Here is a 13,390-nt window from a genome sequence, read left to right as displayed (position 1 = left end):
TGTCTCATTTGAAAGAATCACTCAACCATTTCTCATCTCTGGTGATCAGTCTTTCTTGCTATCTGCATCCTCAGATCATTACCAATGCAAAGGGAATTTCCTGAATTCAGATCATTTTGCATTTCTTGTATCACTCATCTATATTATTGTCTCATTATTTTCCGGTGTAGCTGAAGGATACAGCTACATGAGGAATGACAAACAGCAGAAGTGTTAAAGGTGACACCTACAGAAATGAGTCTGGACCTTCAAGGATTTTAGCAAATGGAATTCCACCATTTTTTGCAGATGGATTGCATGATATAAAAACCTTATAGCTGGCTGCACATATGTACAGGTATTTGTCATTTATTCACTACCTTATTTAGATTGGCAGTGGGGAGGGGATGTAGGAAGGACTAGAACTGAACTTTTCCGTATCCTCATGTACTGTTAAGTCAGATCCTCTAGTATCGTAAAGCGAAATAACTCCCTTTATGGCTACAACATTAAGCTACTCTATCCAGAACAAGAACCTAACCTCATATTCTTATTTATGTTCTAGATTCAGAGCCACAGTCCCTCCCAATTTCTCGTCATCAAGAGACTCTTACTATTCTCCGAAAATCAATGATTGGTTAATTAGACTGAAACCAGAAGAGCACTGCGTCTGGCATTACCTAGTAAGAGTCTGATCTTGATGCTTTCGTAGTTTCTTCAGAAAAGGTAGTAGGGGACAAGTACTAATGATCATCTGTTTTTAAAGAAGGATGTCTTCCTGGGTGCAAGCCAGGCCCAAGTCTCTGCTGACTTTCAGCTGGGGTTCTTTAGATGAAAAATGTCTCAGGGAATGAAGAGATAATAGAAAAATTAGTAGGAAAACACCTAAGCTGACCAGATCCACCAACTAACCCAGAAAACCTCTGAGGCTCTAAGAATCTTGAAATAATTTTATGGTGACTTCCTAGTATGTGATGAAATGGAGTCCTTACATTACTATGATATGAATGTAATGTTAATACCATATTTCAGATATAGACAGTGAATGAGTTCAGAATGATGACCACAACGGATAGTTTTTCATAATTCATTCATGAATTATGGTGCCTAATACTAGCACTTTTTCAGAGGCTTCAGTCATGAATATATTTCTGTTTTGTTGATTTAATGATAAAAAATACACTGACTTAATTACAGAAAATAATTATAACCATCTGTTAGAAAAATAGTTTTTAAACATCATACATATCCTATGTAGACCAAAGGGAAGTGAGGTGAACAGTATATTACAGTGTTATGTAGTCAACAGCAGTTTAAACTAGTTCCATGACTAAACCAGCTACTAAATTACCCTACTGTCATCTAAATTAGTGCCTTTAGTGAAGTTAAAACAAATACAAATTTATCTTTTCTGGTATATTTTCTTGTTTTTCTTCTTAACATCCAGTATGCATATGTAAAGTTTTCTGGAAAAAAATAGGTAAACCTAAAGTCTAATATTGCACTTTCAACTGAGCATCTTTAGAAGATTTAAGTTTTCTCTGCCTGTAAATGAGTCCAGTTCAACACGGCACAGAGAACATCTTTCTCGTAGCTGGTAACAGAAACGTTTCTTTTACTAAATGGTGACCAAACGACATCTACTTGCTTGTCTATTAAGTCTTTTTCAGGATGGTGACAGTTGTTGCAGGGTTCTTTTTATTCTGATTTCCATGTAAAGTTTTTAGGACTCAGGACTCAGGAATAAAATTATTGTAGCAAAGATAATCCTTCCTATTCAGCCTGTGATAAAGAGGTTGTGAAATTACCCACTATATAACTTCCTCCTGATTCCTGAGGGCTTAGCCTTTTCCCTAATGTTCATCTGTTAAATTTAGTATAGCACTGAACTCTTAGAATCATAACATCTATTTCCTAAGGTTGTTTTCAAGTGTCTTTATTATTAATCATTCAGACTCTCAAATAACACTTTCTCCTCCATCTCTTCAACATCCCTCCCCCCCCGCCATGTTCCACAGTTTTGCTTCAGTCACTATTTTTTTCTGGGTTCCCTAATATTTCTGACTACTCACTCTTATCTTTGATACAGCTCTAGTCATCTGCTGAACCACATCGACTTACTGGAATGAGCACAGGCTATCAACTTGAAACCTCTCCTCCTCTGAGCTGATTTCAATCAGTTTTCTACCACTTGGCCTATAGCCTAATTTTTTTCAAGTCTAATTTCAGCTTTAATAGTACTGTCTCAGCAAAAACAAGCAAATGTATTTCTGAAAGGGAATAAGAAGCAAATCTGTAGAAAGTGTGGAAGGTAGAACAATACTTTTGCAGCTCAGGATTGATTCTTCTTTGGTTTGTGACATGCCTCTACAGGAAATGTGAGAAAATAACCTATCTCAGCCTGAGTTAATAACTTCTTTTCTGGTTTGCTTTTTTTTTTCAGTGGGGTTTCTGTTTTCCTATCCTACCTGACAAAATGAGAAAGGATAGCTGGAGGATGGAAGTAAACATATTGTTTAAGACAGTAAAAATGTAATGGAATACTGTTCTGGCAAAAGAACCAAAGATCACACAGCTGATGTAGACATTAAAAGTTACTGTTGTGTTGTTGACAGCAAATATTACCCTCTTTGAAAAACACTGACTAGCAAGATAAGAGAAATAAAATTACTTTGGGCTACTTGCCGTTTTGATGTTGTGTGCTACTTTTTTCTAAGTGCTTCACAAGAAAGCCCCAGACTTTTCTATGCAGAAAGGAATGTATATCTTCTTTCACTTATACTTGCTTCACTGAGCTTTTGACCTTGGAGTTCATCACTGTATCCTGCAGCACAGCAACACAGAAGCCATGCTTTGCACATTCAAGCATCACACTGCAGTGCTTTTTAGGCTCGTTCCTCCACTGGGTGGAATAAGCAAGGAGAAAGAATAAATAAGTAATTATGAGAAAAGAATCGGTCAGGATTACAGGTAAATCGAAGCCTTATGGGATTAGCAGAACGATACATGTACTTCAAAAAATTGCAGAAAAAAGACAGAACCGCTGAAAAATTGGGTGGATGGGAGAACTACACATGAAGCAAAGAGGAAGGATGTATCTGGCACTCTGGAGAGAGTGAGAAAATTGTCAGCAAAAAGGAGATGGGTGGGAAAGGCTGCATGGATTCCCTGAAAAAGGTGGTGATGGAAAGATTGCATGCAAGGCATCTGAAGAGGGAGAAATGCAGAGGGAGAAATTACTGGTCTGTACAACCAGCCTAGCATTAGGAAGTAGAAAGCCTGTACCTTTCAATAGGGCATGTATGTTTACCAAAAGGCTGGGACCTTCAATCACATTCTATGGGAATATGCCAGTGACGTAATTGGTTTACTTTTGCAAAATAGATATACAATTATGCATGAAATTTAGCGGTCTGTTTTCCTGAGAAGTGATTTTATTTGATTCTATAATGTAATTAGATGAATCCAATATTCAGGTATAAATCCCTTTTCCCCTTTTAATATTTGTACATTCATTTGTGGAATCAGTATATGCAGCAGGCTTTTATCCAAAGGCAAAGTAACATTATTAAAAAGACTAAGCTGCCATAGCCTGGAAGGACTGTTGCAAACCACAGAAAACTAAACAAACTTCACTGTTTATTCATTGGGGTCAAACCTGCAGGCATGGAAACTGTATTAAAGTGCATTCCCTACTATCTATCAATACATTAAAAATCACAACATCTTTTTCCAGTACAACAAATATATATATCTATATGTATATCTATCTCGGAAGAGTGTGCCTACATATAAGTATATTTAAAACTTCTTTTAAATATTGGCCAGGAAAAACAATGTTGAAAAAAATGCAAGGTTTCTGTGACAAAACAAAATCTGTGCAAACCAATTTTGGTTTGCATCTCATTAAGAGATTTATATGCCCTAAAGTGCAAAAATATAAGCAAAGCAACAAACTCCAGCTCTGGAAAACGTTCATTCTTTTGGGACTTGCTCCAACAGTAAAAGAAATGCCTTTCTTTTTACCTTTCTGACTACTCCTTTTCCCCCATTCTCCATCTTGTGTCAAGAAAAGAAGATGACTGGGGTGCAGCACACAGGAAAGCAAATGCTTTTCATTTTTTCACTGCAGTGTACTCTACATAATTTCTGGGGTCTCTTTCATTGCCAAAGGAATGTACTTAGAGATCGTGACAACACTGCAGCCTTTTTTCTTCTGTCAAGCACATCTGAGTTATCAAATAAAAGATCTGAGACTATAACTGTTGGAAAAAGAAAATGAAAGCATCACAGAGAAGCAGATGCTACAGCATTATATATTCCAACTGTACACTGTGCTATGCATGGCCAGCTGTAGCAGGAAAACTGCTTATTTTAATGTTACACGTTGGTCTTCTGTGCAGTGTCACAGCATTACAACATCTGGCTTTCCTCCTCTGTCTGCACTGTTTGCTATCGCCACCCCATACGCCTACTTATTGACATTCTCTGCTCTCTGGAAGCAGCTTTTGCTGAGGGAATATGCATCTTTTTCTGTTTGTTTACAGGCACTACACACTTCATAACCACAGTTGCCCCTCAGCACAATTCAATTTTCTCAAATAACCTTAGTGCTTGAGCTACCAGTTACTATAGAGATCATTTTCACTGTTTATTGAAAAAAAAATAAACTTGATGTTAAACCATAATATTTTAAGCAAGTGTTACAATGGGGAAAACTCTACATATGAAAGCATGTAGGAAGTAGAGAGTTTACCCATTGTTTTCAATAGTGATGAGGAAGTGATTCTGCTATCTTTTTTGCTGTACCGATATACAGTAAAGAACATTATGCATAACCCTGCACAACCTTGAAACAACTGATATTTATAAATTCGAATACCATCCATGCCTGGATAAGTACAATGGAAATTTCCTCAGTCATATTCTGATCTTAAACAGGAATTTGAGCCAAGCCTTATTTAAATAAGATGAAGAATACCACATATTCATTTTGTCTTGAAATTTCTCATCATCTTGTTCATAATCATACAATCTTTTTAAAGATTGTCATGCATAGGTATTGTAATCTAGAAAATAAATAGTACAAAAAGCTTTTCTATTAAAAAATGGGATCATTAGCCCTGCATATGAAAGAAAAACTTTTCACTATCCTTGCGCCAAGCATCAGGTTGGATTATTATTATAATGCTTGAAAATGATATGCTGCCCAATTTACTCTTTGGAAGTACTTCTGCCAAATGAAAACCTTTCTGTTAAGGGAATTTAAGAGCAGACGCCTCCTCTAGCAGCTCTGGCCCAGGACTCCCTCCTTGCCCAGCGGCTGAAGCCCAGCCCAGTGCACTCAGGGACTGAGGCACAGGGCAGCTGCTGCTTTCCTGTTTGCAGGTTCAAGCAGTAGTGAAGCTGAGCGTGTATCCAGTAGCTAGCTCATATCCACTCACACTGGTATGCCCCAGTAGTTGGCACCTAGTCCTTGCAACACTCACACATGGGACAGAGAGTGAGATTATGCAGAGAGGTAGTTAAGAAAGGATTTAACAAGAAGATAGGACAGACTGTGGCGATCAGGCACAGGGCTTAGTCAAACAAGCATAGTGACTGGCCCCATTTTACACATGACCAGACCCTTTTACCCCCCTGTCTATTTCTCCTTTGTTCCTCCCCCATTCCCTTCCTCTGCGTGTTACTTCATCAGTTTGTCTAGTCCTGCTGAGCCCCCCACCCCAACATTTTGAACCCTCAGGTTTCCATCCTTATTGGCTGCAACGTCCTGGTTTGCATGCAGTTTCTTGATAGCCCATCAATTAGTGTGACTGACAAGGTTTGTTTCTTGGTTTTGTCTCTGTTATGTTTGCCTGTCAGGTTTGTGTCATTTTGTCTATGGCTTACCTGTTTTTCCTTATTATCCCATTTGACAAGGTCCTCAATCAGGTAATCTTACTGAAATAAACATTTCCACATCCCACACGTACCAAGGGAATAAAAGGCTTGTCGTGTGCTTGCACTGTCACTGTCCTCTGGCATCCAAGCATCATGAAGGAAAATGTTGCTTAGTTCAAATGTAGAGAATCAAAAATTTGATCATGGAAAGGAACACAAAGACAAATGGGATCTATGGGAAGAAATCCTATGAATGAGAAAGGAAGTGAGCAGGGAGCTGGTGAGTGAGAACTGAGATAGGCTGTAGGGGAAGAAAGCTGATACTCAGACTAAGGAGAAGCAAGGGGAACGATGAAGTCAGTGTGTAGTACCTGTAACCTTCTGATTACAGTGATAATCCCTCCAGATCCCCCAGTGAAACCTGGTACTCTGATGTCCTCCATCAGCAGTGAAGATGTGTGAATCCTTCTAGCAACATGTATAGTTCATGACTGCCAAAGAATCGATACACTCAGAGGATGAAAGCCCCTAGCACTACATCTGCTCTGTTAGCTCAAAGGCCAGAGGCCTGTGCAGGGGATTTAAAGACTCCAGTGCTGTTAATGAGCTGGTTATGAGATATGAAGGAACGCTTTTCTGTTCCTTGTTTGCATATATGTCCAAAATGTATCTATTACACTGACTGTTATTTGCTATTAATGTAATCAATACATATAAATATAATAAACCCTTCTGTCCCGAACATACCTACAAGCTTAATCAGTTCTACATAAAATCAAATTGAAAGCAATAGAAAAACTGAGATAATGTCCACAGCTAAAATTTAATCTCATTGTACATATCTGTTATTAAACTACTTGCTGTTGTCAATTGATGTTCCCTTCTTCACCTCAGAAAATCACTTTTATTCACAAGACTTTTGCAGATAATGTACTAACATTGCATAGTCATATATGCTTTTTATACCATCTATTTACTTTTTGTTGAATATGTAGTAAGTGCAAGAAGGAGCTTCAGAAATAAAAATAAGTCAGCTGTAGCTGCACTGCAGATTTGGATTAGATGTTAGCCTTTTCCTTAGCAGACCTGTGAAAAAGTTTTATTCCAAACTTTATAACGACTTTTTACAGGCTTTCCTTTGCTAGTTCTTAAATCTTTGTTTTGTAGGTTTTTCCACTACAGATCCCAAGCCATATTCCTGAGTATTTAGCAGAAACAGAGAATTCAGTCGAGCCTATATCTTGAGTGTGTACAGAATTAAACTGTGCCAAGCACACTGAAGAATAGGAGGTTACAGACACCCCAAACTGGGCACCCAAAGCTAGTGAATACATTTAAGTTTAATTTCTCTGCATGGCCATTACCCATCTGTAAAATGGAGACAATAAAATCCCTTAACCTTATGAGGATCTTGTGAATATAAGGTAATGCCTGACATTATATTAATGAGTTCCATTCAAAAAATAGCATAGAAAAATCAATAATTTCTGCTTAAAGAGTTCAGTCTGAATAGTTTGAAGTCAATAAGGCATGTCCACACACTGAACAAGGACAAGAGAACAAAATACTGAATACTCCTAATTAAGGAAGTACCATCTCTGACTGACTGAGTCAGGGATCCCATGTGAAAAAAAACCTCTGTGATGATGTAATTAAAGACCATTATAATGCATATGCCCAAGGGAGCCAAATGAAGGTTGCACGGGCAACTTTAATTTTAATGTTTTCTAATTTGAGTGCTTGACTTTGTGACCTTAATATTTTTTTTAATATAATTTTCTGGATATAATAATAATTACTTGAGTAGGAAGAGGGAAATTAAAGAGTTACGCAAGATTTTCAGATGTGACCTGAAAAGCAATGGGCTCTAGACAACAAAGAGAGCCTTGAAGCTGGCAGACATTTCAGAGACACTGAAGAGACAGTACCATTGCAGTGAGAAGATAAGCAAAGGGACAAGTGTAACACAAATAACTCTTCAGTCACCTGATTTTTAAGTGTTTACGACAATGACGTATGAAATATTTACTTATTTTTTTTTCCCAACCACATCACATTCAGTCAGACTCCTGAAGCTCCATCTGAAAGTAAAATTAAAGTCCACTCACACCCCATAGTTTTCTATAAACAAGGTATTTTTCAACAGGGCTCTTTCTGAGGAGGGAACAATTATCGTTCATCATCAGTTTTTGTTACCTCGCAAAAATCATGGGACATTGACAAAGCTTTTGCTTGTGACTCGGAGTATTCTTCAACAGTGTTAATGATGACTGAATCTTACAGAGGAGCTTTCATGAACTCATGATAAGTATCAGATCTTCTTTTCTAATATATTGTAGATGTTTCTGTCTCACCACAAAAATGTGATCTCACTGCAAAAAAGTGAGGTGGAAGGAGTGATCAGCCTACTTTTAGTGGCTGCTACTTTTCCAGTAACATAAAAAGACAAAATAATTTATTTTTAAAAGTGTCTTATATTTTTTCAAGGTAACAAACTATTACTTTGTGGGAGAATAAACGAAAAACACAGTTATGCTACTCTGTGTTGCTTGAAGTTCAGATGAGGCTTTAAAAAGAAGCAGATATTTAGCAGGAGTCTCAAAGCTATTTCTCAAATGTGTCTGGTATTTACAATACTTTCTATATTTCTAGCACCTTCAAATGCCAAGAGCATATTGTTTTTTCCACTTGTTTCAGAACTGTACAGCTTATATTAATTAAGGATCAAACCTAATGCTGATTCCTGGCACATCACTGCTAGCTCCAGACAAACTGAGTAGATCATACAGCTTAGAAAACAAAAGGCTGTGCGGCATCTGTTCTCCAAGCAAAGTCAGCACATGACTGTGTGAACAGTTGTGCCAAGACTACGACAGTGGTGCTGCACATTACATGAGGAGAAGTCTGTATGCCTGTACTCCCTTTTGAGGTATAAAATATACTCAAACCAATTCTTTCCCCTTCCCTTCCCTATTCCCAGCCCTGCCCTGTGTCCCCCACTCCCCTGCCTGCCCCCCCTCCCCCCCCCAGCAATTCACAAAAGGACTGTTTCTTTTGGCTGTAGCACTTGATTATACCACCTTAGGACTCACACAAAAACACAGACTGAGAATTACAGTACCATGAAAAAAAGCCATTACATTAATTACTATGATTCATCCTTTACGAATTCTCTGTGCTAAAGTAAACACAGATTCTTGTAGAGTAAACAGTACCCTCAGGAGCAAACCAGGAGGGTTGCTACAAATGTTACAGGATGAAAGTCATGTACCTGTTGGATCTGGCAGAAGGAGAATCCAGACCTGAAATGGGGTGAACTCAGTCTAGCCAGGCACAAACCCAACTCCAAGCAGCACCTAAAATGTAATGTTCACGCCTGAATTAACTTCTGTTCACAACATGTGTCCCCTAACGGTTCTGTACCCTAACATTAGTACTTACATTAGCAGATACCGCTGAGGTAGGAGAATTCCCTAAACGAACTGACAACATACACTGAAGAGAATATTGTATTTGAATATCCACATCTGTCCTGGTTTTAGAAGCTGGGAAAGAGTGCTTGAGAAATATCCCAAATATTACAGAAATGATATAGAGGTTGTTAAGACCCCAAGGTAGTTACACGCTTACATGTGTCAATGCAGATATAAATTTAGGTCTTCCAGCTTTGGACAAAATTAAAATCCAAAAGACATCTTGAATCTCCTCCAAGTAGCTAAATATTACTGAGATGTATTAATGTTCCTACTCCATTTTCCTCTTCAGGAAAAGGGCAGATGTGGCTTTCAAACCTCAACAGTCTTAAGCTGTTTAGAAAGTTCTCTCAGTTCTTGTGAAATATATTCATTATCACAGTGGAATCCTTAGCAGCCATATCCTCAAAAAAAAAAAAAAAAATCCATGTTATTTTGACTCCTGCCCAACAAATTCCATCCCAATCCATGTCCGAGATATACAGAGAAGACAATGTAGTAATTGCTAATGATACCTTAACTGCAGCATGCCTATTTCATTCTATAGATCATACAGAGTGATTTTGATTTTACACTGCATGAAAGAAAATAACAGATGACTTAAGATGCTGTTAATTAATCTCTTAATATTAATCAGATTCTCTTCATGAGCAGTGTGAACGAGGTGGAAAAAGACTGGACTAAAAGCCAGGGCGTTTAGAGACATAATCCTGGCTTTGGAAATAATTCACTGAATGGCCATAAGCACTTCTCTTAACCTCTTTACAACTCAGTTTCCCCATCATTTAAAAGATACCAGAATACTTACTCACCTGCCTTTTACACCTGCAATAGGGCTTTGAAAACACAACGTTGCAACTTAAGTACTCAGCATTTTCTTTCAAATTTCTGTACTGTCTGCTATTCAGGAATAACTATTTTTTTCCATAATGTTAAAAATTATGTGAGAACAGAAGGTGTACTCCATGAATAACTGAAGACTCAGGAACACCTGGTTTTATCGAAGTGAAATCATACATGAAGAAGCAATTCATGTCAAAGTGACATAATACAGTTTGTGAATTAAAAGTTAATGCAATTAAAACTATCAAGAAAGTGAGAGGAATACAGTTTTCAGGGTCTCCTAAAGCCAAAAGCACACAATACACTGCAGATAGTTTTGAAATCTTGGGGTGACTATCAGCATGGCAATGTGAAGTGTTACTCACAATCTTCAAATACAAACTTTGCATCTGGATGTTTATTTCTTGCAGTCTGCTCTTTCTGAGGAAGATTTCTTTATAATGGTACAGTACAGAAACTTTACAATGACTGATAATTAATTCAAATTGTCTTAATTAGGAACACTATAATGTAGATTGAAAACTAGCTAAAAGGATGTAAACAGAAATAGCGCTAAAACCTGAAAAAGGGAAAAAGGTCTTGCCAATTTGTGTGAGGATTGGTATCAGATTTTTTTTTATTTAACATTTAAAGTCCTGCAATAAAGAGTGAATAGCACGTTAGTGACATTTATAATTGATACAAAGCTGCAAAGCTGTGTGATCGTTACTGAAGATGGAAAAATTGTACAGAAGAGATCTAGTCATATTGGAAACCTGGGCAGAGAGCAAAATGAGAATTTCTTGTGAGACAGTGCAGCTATGGAATATTCCTCAACTCTAGGAAGAGATTTTTTAGAAATAGTAATTTATTAAATGTCAGATATGATTCAAATAAGATAGGATCCTAATAACACTAGTTGCTTCCACTTGATTTTTCTCTAGTTTATCACTCTGACATTCACAAGGAATCCTATGTTTACTTTAGCAGAATCCAGTAGACAAAACTATCTTTAAAAAAAACCAAAACCAACCCACAAAAAAATCCCTCATGTGTTTTCCATTATGGTTCTGGCATTTAGTCTTGTTTATAATAGTCCACTAGATCAGGCTGGCTAAATCACCTTAGTTATGCCTTTTATACCTTTGATTATAATATTTTTCAAGGATGATACATATCTAACTCTTACTGGTTACACAAACCACTCAGTTATACTTATGTCAAATTTCATCAACAAACATTACCTCTACGTGATTACAGTATTAGAATTTAATTTTGCACTTATTAACCACAATTAATTCTAGCAAGCAAAATATGTACTACCTTATCAAAAGTATAATTCCTCATTTTTCATCTTTTAATAAATAAAGGTACTATATCCTTCTTAAATGTATATGTTATTCAATTAATTTATCTACAGCAAACTACTTGGATCTGTATTTCTTTTGCTAAAAAATAAAATTATACAGGGTCACTAAACATATTAACAGTCAGCTCTGAAAATAACAATGGGATTCAAATTAGAAATGCAAATAAGCAAAACTAATTAGATGATGGCATAGGTACTTTCTAATGTCTTGTGTATGTAATAAAATAAGATTATGTACTTTGGGCTGACTAGCCCAAATGGAGCTGCTCAGGGCCTAGGTCTAAATGTGTCTTTTCCATCATGTGAGAATATACAGCTTAAATAATGGAGATGTTACTGGTACAAACTGCCTTTACTAAGACAGGCCAGAAGTGTCTCCTGTGTAAGGTGGCTAGTAGGAGCTGGGGCACTGCATTATAGAAAAGGATTGTGAGATTCTTGAGAAGGATGTAATTTTTTTTTCCTGCCCACTTCTGGTCCCTAAGAAGTCTTATCTAAGAGCAATATCTGCTTTTCAGTTCCTTTCCCATGCTTGGATAGTAAAAAGGAGAACTTGTCAAGAAAGCAGGAAAAGGACTTCAGTTAAACTAGCATGTAATATTTTTATTTCTAATTTCCTGTGGCTTATTGTCGTGGTTTAACCCCAGCCAGCAACTAAGCACCATGCAGCCGCTTCCCTCTCCACCCTCCCAGTGGGGTGGCGAGGAGGGAAAAAAAAGTAAAACTCATGGGTTGAAATAAGAACAGTTTAATAACTAAAGTAAAATAAAATACACTACCAACTAATAATAATAATAATAATAATAATAATAGTAATAATAATATAATTTTAATGAAAAGGAACAAAACAAACAAACAAACAAAAAAACCACCCAAGAAAAGACAAGTGATGCACAATGCAATTGCTCACCACCCGCTGACCAATGCCAGAGCCGTGATCCATGCCTCCCGGCTAACACCCCCCATTTATATACTGGGCATGACATTCCATGGTATGGAATACCCCTTTGGCTAGTTCAGGTCAGCTGCCCCAGCTGTGCTCCCTCCCAGCTTCTTGCACACCTGCTTGCTGGCAGAGCATGGGAAACTGAAAAGTCCTTGGCTTAAGATAAGCGCTACTTAGCAACAACTAAAGCATCAGCGAATTATCAACAGTATTCTCACACTAAATCCAAAACCCAGCACTGTACCAGCTACTAAGAAGAGAGTTAACTCTGTCCCAGCCGAAACCAGGACACTTATTCACACATTATAAATTATAAATACATAATTAAACCACAGAGGATCAGGTACAATGCAAATACAGTTAAGAATGAGACTGTAAGATAAAAACCTTAAAAACTGCGTGCATAATTTCAAGACTAGTCTAGTGACTCATAACAGCATAATACAGTGTGTCATGTCTGTCTATCCACTCAGTTCCATGCTTTAATTTTGGTTTCCATTTTGAAGACCTTTTAAATATAATTTCATTTTCAAAACAAGACTAGCTGACCAACAATCAATTACATATGTTGTGTTTGCTTTTGACCAGAGTTTTGGACTTTATTGATAGAGTTTTGTTTTCTCTGTGGCAAAGCAGGTAATCAATTAAAGCATTTGTTTCATCTGTGCTTAACAGCAACAAAAAGATTGTTTTTCAGTCTAATTTTAAAAATGTCAGAGAAACACATTTGAAAAACATTATCTGAAGTACTACTTTATACAGGCTGCTAAGAGATTAATAAATTGTCAAGGCAATAAGCTACATGCTGTTGACTGTTTTTTTCAGTGCCTTAAGAGAATTTTGGTGATATGTGCTTTTCCAAATGCTAACATTTAGAACAATTACTGCATTGTTTTTATCAATTTATTGAATCTAAAA

Source organism: Gymnogyps californianus, chromosome 4 (assembly GCF_018139145.2).
Source record: "Gymnogyps californianus isolate 813 chromosome 4, ASM1813914v2, whole genome shotgun sequence".
Lineage (NCBI taxonomy): Eukaryota > Metazoa > Chordata > Aves > Accipitriformes > Cathartidae > Gymnogyps > Gymnogyps californianus.
The sequence above is the reverse complement of the archived record's forward strand: the minus strand, read 5'-3'. Positions refer to the sequence as shown.